Here is a 14,715-nt window from a genome sequence, read left to right as displayed (position 1 = left end):
AATATGAGGGATTTTGTCACCAGTAAAACCTGCTTCCCAAGAAATGTTGAAAGAAATTCAGTAGGAGGAAGATAATAATCAAGAAAGGAAGAGTGTCAGAGAACAAAACAATAAAGGTAAAATACAATGATTTTTATTTAATCTGACAACTATTTGTTCAAAGTCATAATAGCAATGTTTTCAGTAATTATAGCTTATAGATAAACAAAATGAATGACCACAATGTTACAAGGGACAGGGAGGGAGGAACTGTGAAATTCTTCACAATGAAAGAATCTGTGAACTTGAAGACCAATCATTTGAAATTGTACAGATGAAGGAAGAAAAAAGAAAAATGAATGAAAAGGAATGAAGAGGGGCGCCTGGGAGGCTCAGTGGGTTGGGCCTCTGCCTTCAGCTTGGATCATGACCTCAGGGTGGGTCCTACATTGGGTCCTGGCATTGGGTCCTACATTGGGCTCTCTGTTCAGTGGGAAGCCTGCTTCCCCCCCCACCCACCCAACCTGCCTCTCTGCCTGCTTGTATTGCTGTCAAATAAATAAAAAAAAAAATAAAATAAATAAAGCTTATGAGAATTAGAGGACACCAGTAAAATAAATAATGTGCACATTATAGAAATTCCAAAAGAAGAGAGAAAGGTATTAAGCTTATTTAAAGAAATAATGGTTAGGGGTGCCTGGGTGGTGCAGTCAGTTAAGCATCTGACTCTTGGTTTTGGCTCTGGTCTTGGGGCTGTGGGATTGAGCCCCCCATCGTGCTCCATGCTCAGCATGGAGTCTGCTTGAGATTCTCTCTTCTTCTCCCTCTGCCCCTCCCACTCATGCTCTCTCTAAAATAAGTTAATAAATCTTTAAAAAAAATAATAAACAGGAACACCTGGGTGGCTCAGTCAGTTAAGCCTCTGCCTTCTGCTCAGGTTGTGATTCCAGGGTCCTGGGATCAAGTCCCGCATTGGGCTCCTTGCTCAGTGGGGAGCCTGCTTCTCCCTCTGCCTGCCCCTCCCCCTGCTTGTGCTCTTTTTCTCACTCTCTGACAAATAAATAAATAAAATCTTTAAAAATAATAATAAACAAATAATGGCCAGAAACTTCCCAAATCTCAGGAGAGATGTGAACACCCAGGTACATGAAACTCAAAGATCCCTGAACAGGTTGAACCTAAAGACCTCACGAAGATGCATTAAAAGTGGTTTATCAAAAATCAAAGAGAATTTTGGAAGTAGCAAGAGGAAAGCAAAACATCACATACAAGGAAATCCTAATTAGACTATTAGCCGATTTCTTGACAGAAACCTTGAGGACATGAGACAATGAAATGATTTATGCTAGGTGCTGAAAGAAAGAAACTGCCAACCAAGAACGCTTCACTTTGTGAAGCTATCCTAGAGAAAGAAAGGAAAGAGAAAGACTCCCTGATAAACAAAACTGAAGGAATTTCGTCACCACTAGATCTGCCTTATAAGAAACGCTATGAGGGCGGGGGGCGGCAGCGCTGGGTGCCTCAATTGGTTAAGTGTCTGCCTTCAGCTCAGATCCTGGGATGGAGTCCCTTGTAGAGCTCCCCGCTCAGTGGGGACTCTGCTTCTCCCTCTCCCTCTGCTCCTCCCCCCCCCCAGCTTGTGCACACTCTCCCTCTCTCAAATAAATAAAATCTTAAAAAAAGAAAAATGCTATAGGAATTTTATTAAGCTGAAAGGATACTAATTAGTAACATGAAAACATATGAAAGCATAAACTATCTGGTCAAAGAAACTAGGAGTTGGTTGTTTGAAAAGATAAACAAAACTGGCAAACCTTTACCGAGACTAAGAAAAAAAAGAAAGGATTAGGGACGCCTAGATGGCTTAGTTGGTTAAGCATCTGTCTTCAGCTCAGGTCACGATCCCAGGGTCCTGGGATCCAGTCCTACATCGGGCTCCTTGCTCAGCAGGGAGCCTGCTTCTCCCTCTGCCGGCCACTCCCCCTGCGGGTACTCTCATTCTCTCTCTCTCTCTCTCTTGCTCTCTCTCTGGCAAATAAATAAATAGAATCCTTAAAAAAGAGAGAAAAGATTAAATTAATAAAATCAGAAATTAAAAAGGACAAATGATAACTGATAACACAGAAATATAAAGAATCATAAGAGATTACTATGAATAAATATATGTCAACTAATTTGATAACCTACAAGTACTAGATAAATTCTTTTTTTTAATTTTTTTTAAAGATTTTATTTATTTGACAGACAGAAATCACAAGTAGGCAGAGAGGCAGGCAGAGAGAGAGGAGGAAGGAGGCTCCCCGCTGAGCAGAGAGCCTGATGCGGGGCTTGATCCCAGGACCCTGGGATCATGACCTGAGCCGAAGGCAGAGGCTTTAACCCACTGAGCCACCCAGGCGCCCCAGTACTGGATAATTTCTTATAACTATATAACCTACCAAGACTGAATCATGAAATAGGAAATCAAAAGCTCAGTAATAAGTAAGGAAATTGAATCAGCAATCAAAAAACTCCCAACAAAGAAAAGCTCAGCACCAGATGGCTTCACTGGTGAATTCTACCAAACACTTAAAAAAAAATTCAAACCAACACTTCTCAAATGCTTGCAACAAGTCAGAGAGGAAGAAACACTTGCAAAACCATTTTACAAGGCCAGCATTACAATGATAACACAATCAGACAAGCACACTCCAAGAAAAGAAAATTACAAGCCAATATCCCTGGGAAACATAGATGCAAAACTTGTCTATGAAATACTAGGACATCAAATTCAACAGCACATTACAAGGCTTAGACAACATGATCAAGTTAGCTTTATCCCTGGGATACAAGGATGGTTCAACTTCTGCAAATCCAAAAATGGGTTACACCAAATTAACAAAACAAAAGATAAAAGTCATATGATCATTTTGACAGGTGCAGAAGAGGCATTTGACAAAACCCAACATCCTTTAATGATGAAAAGAAACAAATTAGGTATAGAAAGAATGTACCTCAATACAATAAAAGCCATAAATGACAAATGCATGGTTAACATCATACTGAATGCAGAAAAGTTACTTCTTGCAGAACGATGGTACCCGGCAAGAAACTGCGAAGAGCATTAAGGTGAGGCATACATACCTATTTGTCCCCTATTTTATATTCAGTAACTCCCTACAATAGCAGGGATGACTTGCTGAAATTTTCTGGAATCCCAATATAACTATAATTTGAACCCTAGTCTTATTTGCATGAAGGTTTCCGAATTAGTGCATTGAAGCAGATGGCAAAATTAATTCAGAATCTCTGTTGTAGAGGCCCCCAAATCCTTTGTCTTTTAAAGATTTTATTTTTTCATTCAAGATGGAGAGAGGGTACACAATCAGGATGAGTGGCAGGGAGAGGGAGGGGGAGAAGCAAGCTCCCTGCTGAGCAAGGAACCCGATTCCAGGACCCTGGGATCATGACCTGAGACAAAGGCAGACACTTAACTAACTGAGCCATCCAGGTGCCCCTGGTTTTTAAAGGGTTTAAACAGTGCCCTGTACTCTTTTTTTGTTGTGTAGATTCCTTTAGTATATTTTGGATTTCCAATTGGGTGAAATTGGAATTTTCTTCCTATCCTTCCCTATTTTGAGTTGTTTTGTTTGGTTTGTTTTTGGTCACTGGATCAACTTCAGGGAAAGGAGTGTCCTCTCTACCTAGGTATTTATATATATTTTTTTCCTTCAGTGAGCCTCGAATCAGTGCCATCAGGGACAGGAGACTTTCCTGTGACAAATGTTTTGCTTTATAGGATCTGAAGATCCTGGACTTAAGTCATCTTAAATGAATACCTTTGCTGTGCTGTGTGTGTTGGCCTCTGTGACCCTGAGGGTCAGAATCATTGCCACAGTCAGGCAGAGAAGTAGCCCCAGAGGTATTTCAGGATCCTGATGGGTCCTTTGGTATTTGGGGTCAGGACTCTGCCTGCACTCTAATGATCCGCCTTTCCCCTCTCTTCCCTTCTTCTTTTAAATGACAGCTGTTTCAGGGGTGACCCCTTGATACATTCTCCTCTTGTATAGTCCTCTCCCCCAGCCCCGCCCCTGGGCTATCTCAGGGCCAACCCAGCCTTTATCGCAGTTTCATTCTAACATACAGATAAATCCCTGCAAACGTATCAACCCAGGACCACTGTAAGGAGGGCCCCAATCCCATACTCCTGCTCTGAAAGGTCTAAGAATCCTAGAGCTACCACCTCTGGTCAGTTTGATTCTAGAACTTAGGCTTCGTAGGGTCACCGGCACAGGGCAGCACAGCACACTACACGAGCTCCCGGGGACTGGGCAGCCCACAGTGCACGCCACCATCAGACAGAGCAGGTGAGCAGGTCAGAGTAAAAGAAGGCAGACCCATGAGTGGTGGCTTCGTCTGGATATGTTGTTCACAGACGAGTTAACAGTCACCAGCTGATATGCGGTTCCAGTGTTAAGACTGATGCCTCCTCCCTGCCCCAACACACACAGCAAGTGGGAGGAGGAACTTGGTCACATATCAAGGGTGATCAGATATGGAGGGTATGGGGATGATTCTGGATCAACTGACTTAGCAGCGTTCTTGCTAAAACCGGATTTTACAAGGAGCTACCCTGACAGACTTATGAGAAGGTTCAGGAGTCTGACTCAAGTTTGGTCAAACAAAGAATCTTTGTCAGGGGTGGGGCCCGGGCAAGAATTCTGGACACGGGGGCTTGTGTGCTGGGAATCTGAAGTCAGTACCATATAAGGGCGTCTCCAGACTTTCTTGTCTGTTTGTCCAAGTGTGGAGATAAGGGAAAGAGGGAGAGGTGAGGGGTAAGCTGCCAGCAAACATCAAAAGATGTGGAGTCTGGCTGCTTGTTACAAGGACACGCATGGATAAGAAAAATATGCATTTGAAATGGCTTGGTTTCTATCTAAAGAAACACAAAAGCTGGCTGTAAGCTCATGAAATGATCAAGACTGTGGATTGGAAGATGGCTGGAGTTATAGCACTGGAGGGGAGTGGGATGTGTGGGCAGTGAGTTTTTTTTCTTTCTTTTTTTTTTTAAGATTTTATTTATTTATTTGACAGTCAGAGATCACAAGTAGGCAGAGAGGCAGACAGAGAGAGTGAAGGAAGCAGGCTCCCCACTGAGCAGAGAGCCTGATGTGGGGCTCAATCCCAGGACCCTGGGATCCCCACCCAAGCCAAAGGCAGAGGCTTAATCCACTGAGCCACCCAGATGCCCCAGCAGTGAGCTTTCTTAAGTCAGACTTTCTATCTCATGGTTTTACTTCAAATCAACAGAAGTTTGTATATACCAAGTTTTACTATTTAGCAATCTTTATTTAATTTTAACTTTTGTACATAGGAAACGATTCTCATATTTAATTCCTTTTTTTAAAAAAGATTTTATTTTTAAGTAGTTTGTACCCAGTATAGGGCTGGAACCCACAACCTTGAGATTAAGAGTCTCGTGTTCCACAGATGGAACCAGCCAAGTGTCCCAGATTTAATTCCTTTAAACACTAAGAGTTACAAAAGTGAAAACCATAGAAAATGAATATTTTCAAATATTTTTCTAACTAGAAGGATATGTGGCATCATAGTTTGCCCTTCCGAGTTCAACACTGGCAGTATTTTCAGAAATAATGTTCTGATGCAATAGGGGTTTGAATTTAGCTCCTTAAATGGACTGGATTTTCAAGGACTTAATTAATAAGCTACAGGTACATTTCCTCATGTCAATTAAAATAGGAATTTACTTTCTTTATCCTTTTAAATGTCAGAGTCCTCTAGAAACATGCGCATACAAGCACTGATGTAAAAATGAAAACATGTACCTGAAAACTGAAGCACGTTCATCTCAAATCTTGAAGTTCTTTCGCCTAAAAGGAACAAAAATTCTACTGAGTTCCATAGTTTTCTCACCTTACAGCCATTATCCCTCTCAACCAATTTACATTTGCAAGCCCAAGAAACAAAAAGTGCTATTTCTCCCACAGGGAATAAAATTACAAAGTACCGGGTCGCCTGGGTGGCTCAGTTGGTTAAAGCATCCAACTCTTGATTTCGGCTCAGGTCATGAGCTCGGGGTTGTGAGATGGAGCCCTGAGTCAGGCTCCACTGGAGTCGGCTTGGGATTCTCTCTCTCCCTCTGCACCTCTCTCATCTCCCTCCCTCTCTAAAAAAATTCAAAAAAAATTACAAAGTACTAAGGGAACCTAGAACCAAAGGGCTTCAGTACTCAATCCATAAAGGAATCCAGAGAAAAGAAATGTAAACATTGGATTCAGCACCGAGGAGAGGCCTGCTTCTCATAGGACATTAGGAGAGCCACGTTCATATTGCTGAACACACTCTAGACTCTCCCAGTGGAGGGGGCGTCTGGTGGCTCAGTGGGTTAAAGCCTCTGCCTTCGGCTCAGGTCATGATCCTGGGGTCCTGGGATCCTGCCCTGAATTGGGCTCTCTGCTCAGCAGGGAGTCTGCTTCTTTCTCTCTCTCTGCCTGCCTCTCTGCCTGCTTGTGATCTCTGTCTGTCAAATATATAAATAAAATCTTTTTTAAAAAAAATTGACTCTTCCAGTGGAGACAAAAGCCCTGGAGTTGATAGATCCCCAAGAAAGTGGGGGAGGGGGGAAAGGGACACCTGAGCAGCCACAAGAATGAATCCTGGGAGCCCTGCACACCCTCCCCTCCCTGGGGCGTAATGGAACCCCTCTCCCCTTAAGCCTTGCATTCTCACAAGCAGGGAAACCCTCAGCTGGATTCAGGTTTAGGCTGTTACCTAAATGAGCTCCCAAATTTGTGAACCCTAACCCAGACACGGAACTCCTGACTTTCACAGACTTTTTCAATCCAAATTACACTGAGCGTACCTGCACAGGGACGCAAAACTCCAAACTATGTCCAGACACAGGCACAAGGGTACCACAGTTGCCTCGGAAGGAAATTACCTCCCTTCCCCTTTGTGCACATGCATCCCCAGCTTTTCAGGCTCTGTAGCTTCTCTTCATATAAAGCCTCCTTCTGTGGTGGTTATGAGCAGGTAGGACACCTGCAGAGGCTCTCAAGAAGAACTATCTGGGGTCTTGAAGGTATTTCCTGTTGCAGGCTCAGTGGGGCAGAGTGTGGGAAGACTAGCCTGGGTCACTAGTCATAGCCTTCTGTTCCCAGTCACATAGCTTTGGACTATATTGATATTTTTTATTTTTATTTTTTTTAAAGATTTAAAAAAATTTATTTGACAGACAGAGATCACAAGTAGGCAGAGAGGCAGGTGGGGAGGGGTGGGGAGCAGGCCCCCTGCTGAGCAGAGAGACCGATGTGGGGCTTGATCCCAGGGCCCTGAGATCATGACCTGAGCCGAAGGCAGAGGCTCAACCCACTGAGCCACCCAGGCGCCCTGTATATTTATATTTTTAATGACACAAACCCAGGATATGAAGAATCTAGGAAAGTAACACACACCCAATGTTTATGTAGAAAAGGTGGAAGAAAATTGTAGTTCAACAAGAAAATCCACATTTATTACTTTCAGAAATAATGATAGTAAATAATTATTTCCATGGCAAGAAATTGTCTATAATCAATCACTGAATACACTAAATGGTGGAATTACATTGGAAATTGCTCCCCTTCACCCTCACACTCACCCACACACACACATACTCACCTAAGAATATTACTACACCTTCTCAGGGATTAGAAAAATGATAAATTTTAACACATGCCATGTGATATTAGAATTTTTCTCTTTCTCTTTGGAAATATCTAATACTGTGTTTCTCAATCTATCGATTAAATACATTTACATTTGAAAACTGGAAACTAGGGGCGCCTGGGTGGCTCAGTGGGTTAAAGCCTCTGCTTTCGGCTCAGGTCATGATCCCAGGGTCCTGGGATCGAGCCCCACATCGGGCTCTCTGCTCAGCAGGGAGCCTGCTTCTCCGTCTCTCTCTGCCTGCCTCTCTGCCTACTTGTGTTCTCTGTCTGTCAAATAAATAAATAAAAATCTTTAAAAAAAAAACCTGGAAACTAAAAATGAATAAATTTTATCAAGGTGACAAACCTAGGCATGGGCAGTGCTGGCTGGAGAGATAACCCAGGAAACTTTCAAGAGGAACCTCCCCCGAAAGGGCTTCCCACTGGATGTCCGTGCCCAGGAAAAGATCCTGGGAGGAGAGGCACAGGATTTCATAAAAACGTAGTTCCACGTGGTTATTCTCTGCTTGCCTCTCATGTAAAATATCCAGACAAAAATTATAAACGTTTATAATGAGCCATTCATTGACTGTGTGAAAACGATAAATAGTTAAAATACTGCGCTGTGTGAATTGCACCGCGGAGGACAAATGGTTGATGCTGATGCCGTGAACTGAAGAGGGGAAGCTGGCGTCGGGGCAGGCGGGGCGGGACTGGGAAACAAGCATTCATTGCCAGTACAAGGAAAGGATAGGCTGAGGGACAGGGTCGTGGATTGGACCCTCTGCTTCCCAAACATCGGGAACACTCAGGAGAAACGGGTGCCCCTCGACAGAAAGGAGGGACTGGGGCCCCGGACCACAGCACCTCCCGCGCACGAACCCCGGAGACCGAGTCACGACTGTCCCCTGACGACCCTCCCTCCCCGTGGTCACCGCACGATCAGGGAGACGCGGCCGCGCGCAGGGACGGGACAGGACGCCGAGGTCCTCGCTGCCCGCCCAGCCCGCACGCCGCGCGCCGGAGGGGGCTGAGGTCCGAGCGGCGCCACCGCGGACTCAGACTCCCCGGCTGCCGCGGGAGGTTGGGTCCCCGCCACCGCCCGTCGCCAGCCCCTCCGCCCCTTCCTGGCACACCCGGCCCCGCACACTCACCATTTCCCGGCTTCTCGGTCCGCCAGCGTCGTCCCTACGGCTCCCGCACCTGGTAAAGCTCTCCGCGCTACAGAAGCGTTAACTGAGCCACCTGGGACAGCTAAGCGCAGGTGAGACTTCACCCGGAGCAACAGCAAGAGAGTCCACGTGGCTGCGGAGCGTCGCCACACCCACCGGCCCCGGCGGCGCCCCTGATTGGACAGCTCGCAAGGACCCGCCCCTCCGCTCCTGAGTGACAACAGGGCAGGAGGTCCGGATCTCTCAGGCCCAGGGGTCTCTGCTGGGGGTGGGGAACAGGCCCCCTCCTTGGACGTTCGCCTTTAGACAACACCTGGTCCAGTCCCTGGAGGGACAGTGGCGTCTTCCTGCAGCTCTTTCTAAACGTGGGGACTCAGATGTGCGCAGGGAGTTCGAGAGTCCGTTCTAGGGGAAGGACGCCCTTGTTCAGAGCAAGAGGGTCCCCGACCAGGCTAGACCAGGCCAGGTCAGACCGGAACTAGATGGTGTTCTGGGATTGGCATGAGGCTGAGAAATCAATGTCAGAACTGGAATAAATGCCTAATTTTGAGATCACTTCCACGTTACCAAATGTCACTTTCTTCTCTGATTGACATGATTACCAACTATTTGCTCTCTGTGATGTATTTCGAACAGACACAATGTTTTAATTGGGCAGGACAACATTCAATATACTGTATGAAATCCATGTGACTCTTCTGTAAGTATATTTCCTGGGCACAAACATCCTATGGGAAGTCTTTTGGTAGAATTTCCTCTTTGAAACTTTCCTGGGGGAATCTGTCCTGTTAGAACTGCCCCACACAGGGTTTGCCACCTTGAAAAGATGTGCTAATTTATTTATCTTTTTCCAATAGGGATAACATTTATTTAATTAATAGAGCTTGAAAGAAAGTATGAAATGAGAAAGCGGTGAATTTCAGAAAAAAACGAGATATTCTAATATTACATTCCATTTGTTAAGGATTTTGATTTCACTTTCTCTTCTCCTGAGAGTGTCTTGTAAGTTTCTGAGACCTATTATTTAATTCTGGGTGATTTCAAATCTGCTTAGATTTGCAGAGTGAAAGTATTCAAGCAGGACTAATTATTTGCAAAACAATGTCTTGCCATGAAAAATAATTGATATCTTTCCCCAAAAGGAGTAGATATTTGATGTTTTGTGGTTGAACTAGTAAATGTACATTACAGTTTCTTTAGTCCTTTCCACATAAACACTGAGTTTGAGTGACTTTGTTCAAACACTTGGTTTGTGTTGTTTAGAACATAGTATATAATGGTTGTGTTGTTTAGAACATAGAATATAAGCAACTCCAGTGGGGCATAGACCCCTGTGGTCAATGACTGAGTAAGGCTGTTTGAATCACTGCTTTCAATTCCCAAGAGAGAATTGCTAGCTTAGAGGATAACTCAGTTTGTAGTTTTGGGGGAATTGCCATGTTGTTTTTCATACCATCAACATGATTTTATATTCTCAACAATAGTGTAACAATGGTTCCAAAAGGTATTTTCGTCTCCCTGATAGTGTCCTTTAAGAATGAAAGTTATAGGGGCGCCTGGGTGGCTCAGTAGGTTAAAGCCTCTGCCTTCCCCTCAGGTCATGATCCCAGAGTCCTGGGATAGAGCCCCGAATCAGGCTCCCTGCTCAGCAGGGAGCCTGCTTCCTTCTCTCTCTGTGTCTGCCTCTCTGCCTTCTTGTGATCTCTGTCAAATAAATAAATAAATAAATCTTAAAAAAAAGAATGAAAGTCATTAGTTTAATGAGGTCCAAATTTGATAAAGCCCATTTCCTTTCCATTCTTGCTCTTGGTGTGTTAGCTACCAATTCTTTGCCAAATACAAGTTCAGAATTGTTTCCTATATTTTATGTAAATGTGTTATAATTTACTCTTATGTTTAGGTCTTTATCCTTTCTTTTAAATTATTGTTTGTGGTGTCCTGTAAGGATAAAACCTCTTTCCTTTGCATATAGCTATCCAATTGACCCAGCACAAATTTATGAAAAGAATATTCTTTTTTTTCTTTGTTAGAGAGGGAGTGGCAGGGAGGAGGGGCAGAGGGAGAAGGAGTGAAAGAATCTTAATCAGGCTCCACGCCTAGCACAGAGGCCGACACAGGGTCGAACTCACAACCCTGAGATCATGACGTGAGCTGAAATCAGGAGTCAGACACTAAATTGATTAAGCCAGCCAGGCACCCTTGAAAAGAATATTCTTGTCCTATTCTTAGTACCCCCCCAAAATCAGTTGACTACAGATATGTGGGTTTATTTCTCAAATATATTTTTAAAAGATTTTATTAATTTATTTGAGAGAGAGAGAACGTGGGGAAGTGGAGAGGGAGAGGGAGAAACAGACTCCCCACTGAACAGGGAGGCTGATATGGGGCTCAATCCCAGGACCCTGAGATCAGGAACTGAGCTGAAGGCAGAAACTTAAACAACGAAACCATCCAGGCACCCCTATTTCTCAAATCTTAATCTACCGTCAGTACCACATTCTTTCTTTTTTAAAAAAGATTTTATTTATTTGACAGAAAGAGAGCACAAGTAGGGGGAGTAGCAGGCAGAGGGAGAGGGAAGAAGCAGGCTCCCCAGTGAGCAGAGAGCCTGATGTGGGTCTTAATCCCAGGGCCCTAAGAGCATGACCTTAGCCAAACGCAGACTTTGATTGAATGATTGAGCCACCCGGGTGCCCCAGTACCACATTCTCTTGATTACTACTGCATATTACAAAGTTGTGAAATCAAGAAATGTTAGTCCTACCACTTTGTTTTTCTTTTTCAAGAGTACTTTGGCTATTCTGGTTCCCTTGCAATTCCATATAATTTAAAAAGCCATCTTGCCAATTTATATAAGGGGAGATAAGCTGGGATCATGATAGGTATTGTGCTGAGTCTCTAGATCATTTAGGGGGCTAACACTATTTCAACAATATTAAGTTTTCTGATTCATTTTCCCATTTATTTACACATTTATTAATTTCTTTTGCTCATGTTTTAGTTTTCTGAATATTCATTTTGGACTTCTTTTGCTAAATTATCCCTAAGTATTTTATTCTTTTTGATTTCATTGTAAATGCATTTATTAATTTTATTATCAGACTATTCCTTTTTTTAAATATTTTATTTATTTGAGAGAGTGAGCACAAGCAGGGGGAGTGGCAGAGGGAGAGGGAGCAGCAGGGAGCTGACAGGTGGCTAGATCCCGGGACTCTGGGATCATGACCAGAGCTGAAGGCAGACACCTAGCCAACTGAACCCAGGTGTCCCCAGACTATTCCTTACAAGTGTATAAAAATACAATTGTGGGACACCTGGGTGGCTCAGTCAGCTAAGCATCTGACTCTTGATTTCCACTCAGGTCATTGTCTCAGAGTCATGGGATTGAGCCCCAAGTCAGGCTCTGCACTGGGCATGGAGCCTGTGTGGGATTACTCTCCCTCTTTCTGCCCCTTCCTTCTGCTCTCTCTCTCTCGAAAAAAAATTTTTTTTTAATTTTTATACCTTGATCTTGGATTCAACCAATTTGCTAAACTCAATTATCAGGGTTTTTTTTTTTTTAAAGATTTCATTTTTAAGTAATCTCTACACCCAATATGGGGCTTGAACTTACAACCCAAGATCAAGAGTCCCATGCGCTACCAAACTGAACCAACTAGGCACCTCTCAATTATAAGTTTTAGGAGGGTTGGTTTTTTTTAGTGGATTTTTTAGAATTTTCTAGAAACAAGATACCTCAGTGGGGAGGTGGTATAGTTTTACATCCTAACCAACCTTAATGCGTTTTGTTTCCTTTTCCTGCATAATAGTTTTAGCTAAAATAGATGGTGCATCCGGAATATAAATGGCAAGAGCAGATATCTTTGCTTTGTTCCTTACTTCAGGGGACTGCATCCAGCTTTTCACAACCACAAACAATACTAGTTTGGGTTTTCCATAGATGCTCTTTTTTTTTTTTTAAGATTTTATTTATTTATTTACTTATTTGACAGAGAGAGACACAGTGAGAGAGGGAACACAAGCAGGGGGAGTGGGAGAGGGAGAAACAGGCTTCCTGCAGGGCAGGGAGCCTGATGTGGGGCTCGATCCCAGAACCCTGGGATCATGACCTGAGCAGAAAGCAGACGCTTAACGACTAAGCCACCCAGGTTCCCCTCCATAGATGCTCTTAATGAGCTTAGTTAATTTCCTTTTACACCTGATATGCTGAGTGGTTTAATCACACAAGCATATTGAATTTTGTCACTTATTTTCTCTGAGGCAACTGAGATCTTGCTATTTTGTTTCTTATTGTATCGATGTCCTTCTCATTATTACATTAACAGATTTTGAGATATTAACCCAAGCTTTCATCCCTGGATTGTATCCTACTTAGTCATGGTATAGAATATTATGTATTGCTGGATAAGGTTTGTGGGTTCACAAAATGAGCGTGAAGTGTTCTCTCCATTCTCATTTGTTTCTACTTACACTCTTCTGGGAGGAATGTAACTCCATGCTGCCATTGTGGAAAATAGGAAAATAGTATGGCAGTTGTTTTTTTTTTAATATACAGATTGTTATCACATGATCCAGCAATCCCACTTCTGAGTGTATACCCAAAAGAATTCAAAACATGGACTCAAACATATTTGTCCACCTGTGTTTGCAAGAGCATTATTTACAGTAGCCATAAGGTAGAAGCAACCCAAGTGTCCATCAGAGATGAATGGGTAAACAAAATATGGTATACACATACAGCAAAATACTAACCAGCTTTAAAAGAAATGAAATTCTGACACATGCTACACCACGGGTGACCCTTGAGGACATAAATGAAACAAGCCAGTCAAAAAAAGACAAAAACTGTATGATTCCACTTACATGAAGCGCCTGGAGTAATCAAATTCACAGAGACAGAGAGAAGAATAGTGGTTCTCAGGGATTAGGGTCCCAGGGCAGTGGGGATTTGTTGTTTAATATGTATAGAGTCTCAGTTTTGCAAGATGAAAACAGTTCTGCAGACTGGTTTCACAGTCAGTGTGGCTCACACTACTGAACTCTACACTTAAAAATGGGTAAGATTATTTATAGAATGTGTATATTACCACCATGAGAAGTAAAATGTTTAAGAGAATGAACACACAACCCATAGAATGAAAGAAAATTTTGAAAATAATATAACTGAAAAGTACTTGTATCAAAATATAGAGGGACACCTGGGTGGCTCAATTAGTTGAGCATCTACCTCTTGATTACAGCTCAGGTCATGATCTCAAGGTCATGAGATCGAGCCCCATGTCAGGCTTCACACTTGGCATGGAGTCTGCTTAGGATTCTCTCTTTCCATCTTCTTCTGCCCTCCCTCCCCCACTTGCATGTATTCTGGAAAACAATATGGAGGTTCCTCAAAAATTAAAAAGAGAACTACCATACAATCCAAGAGTCACACTACTGGGTATTTACCCCAAAATACAAAAACACTAGTTCAAAGGAGTACATGCATCTCTATGTTTATGCGGCATTATTTATAATAGTGAAACTCTGGAAGCAGTCCACGTGTCCATCAATAAACGAATTGATAAAGAAGTGGTATCTATCTATCTATCTATCTATCTATCTATATAATGGAATATTACTCAGCCATAAAAAGAACAAGCTCTTGCTATTTACAACAACATAGATGGAACTAGAGAGTATAATGCTAAGTGAAATAAGTCAGTCAGAGAAAGACAAATACCATATGATCTCATTTATATGTGGAATTTAAGAAACAAAACAAACAAGCAAAGGAAAAAGAGAAAGACAAACCAAGAAACAGACTCTTTAGTATTAAGAACAAATTGATGGTTACCAGAGGGGAGATGGGTGAGGGCATGGGGGAAACAGGGGAT

General features: G+C 42.9%; 1 protein-coding gene across 1 annotated transcript in view; it reads right to left on the bottom strand.

Moving 5' to 3' along the window:
• LOC116883124 (zinc finger protein 791-like) overlaps window positions 1-8,872 on the bottom strand; it is a 40,985-nt gene extending 32,113 nt beyond the window's left edge. Inside the window, exons 1-2 of the mRNA XM_032884105.1 lie at window positions 8,825-8,872; window positions 5,808-5,852 (exon numbers count right to left, since the gene is read on the bottom strand). The gene's annotated coding sequence lies outside the window, so the exon portion shown is untranslated. The remainder of the gene's footprint in view (window positions 1-5,807; window positions 5,853-8,824) is intronic.
• Between the last annotated feature and the right edge of the window lie 5,843 nt (window positions 8,873-14,715).

Source organism: Lontra canadensis, unplaced genomic scaffold (assembly GCF_010015895.1).
Source record: "Lontra canadensis isolate GAN:19392208 unplaced genomic scaffold, GSC_riverotter_1.0 scaffold88, whole genome shotgun sequence".
Classification (NCBI taxonomy): Eukaryota; Metazoa; Chordata; class Mammalia; order Carnivora; family Mustelidae; genus Lontra; species Lontra canadensis.
Note: the sequence above shows the minus strand (reverse complement) of the source record. Positions and strands in the feature narration are given on the sequence as shown.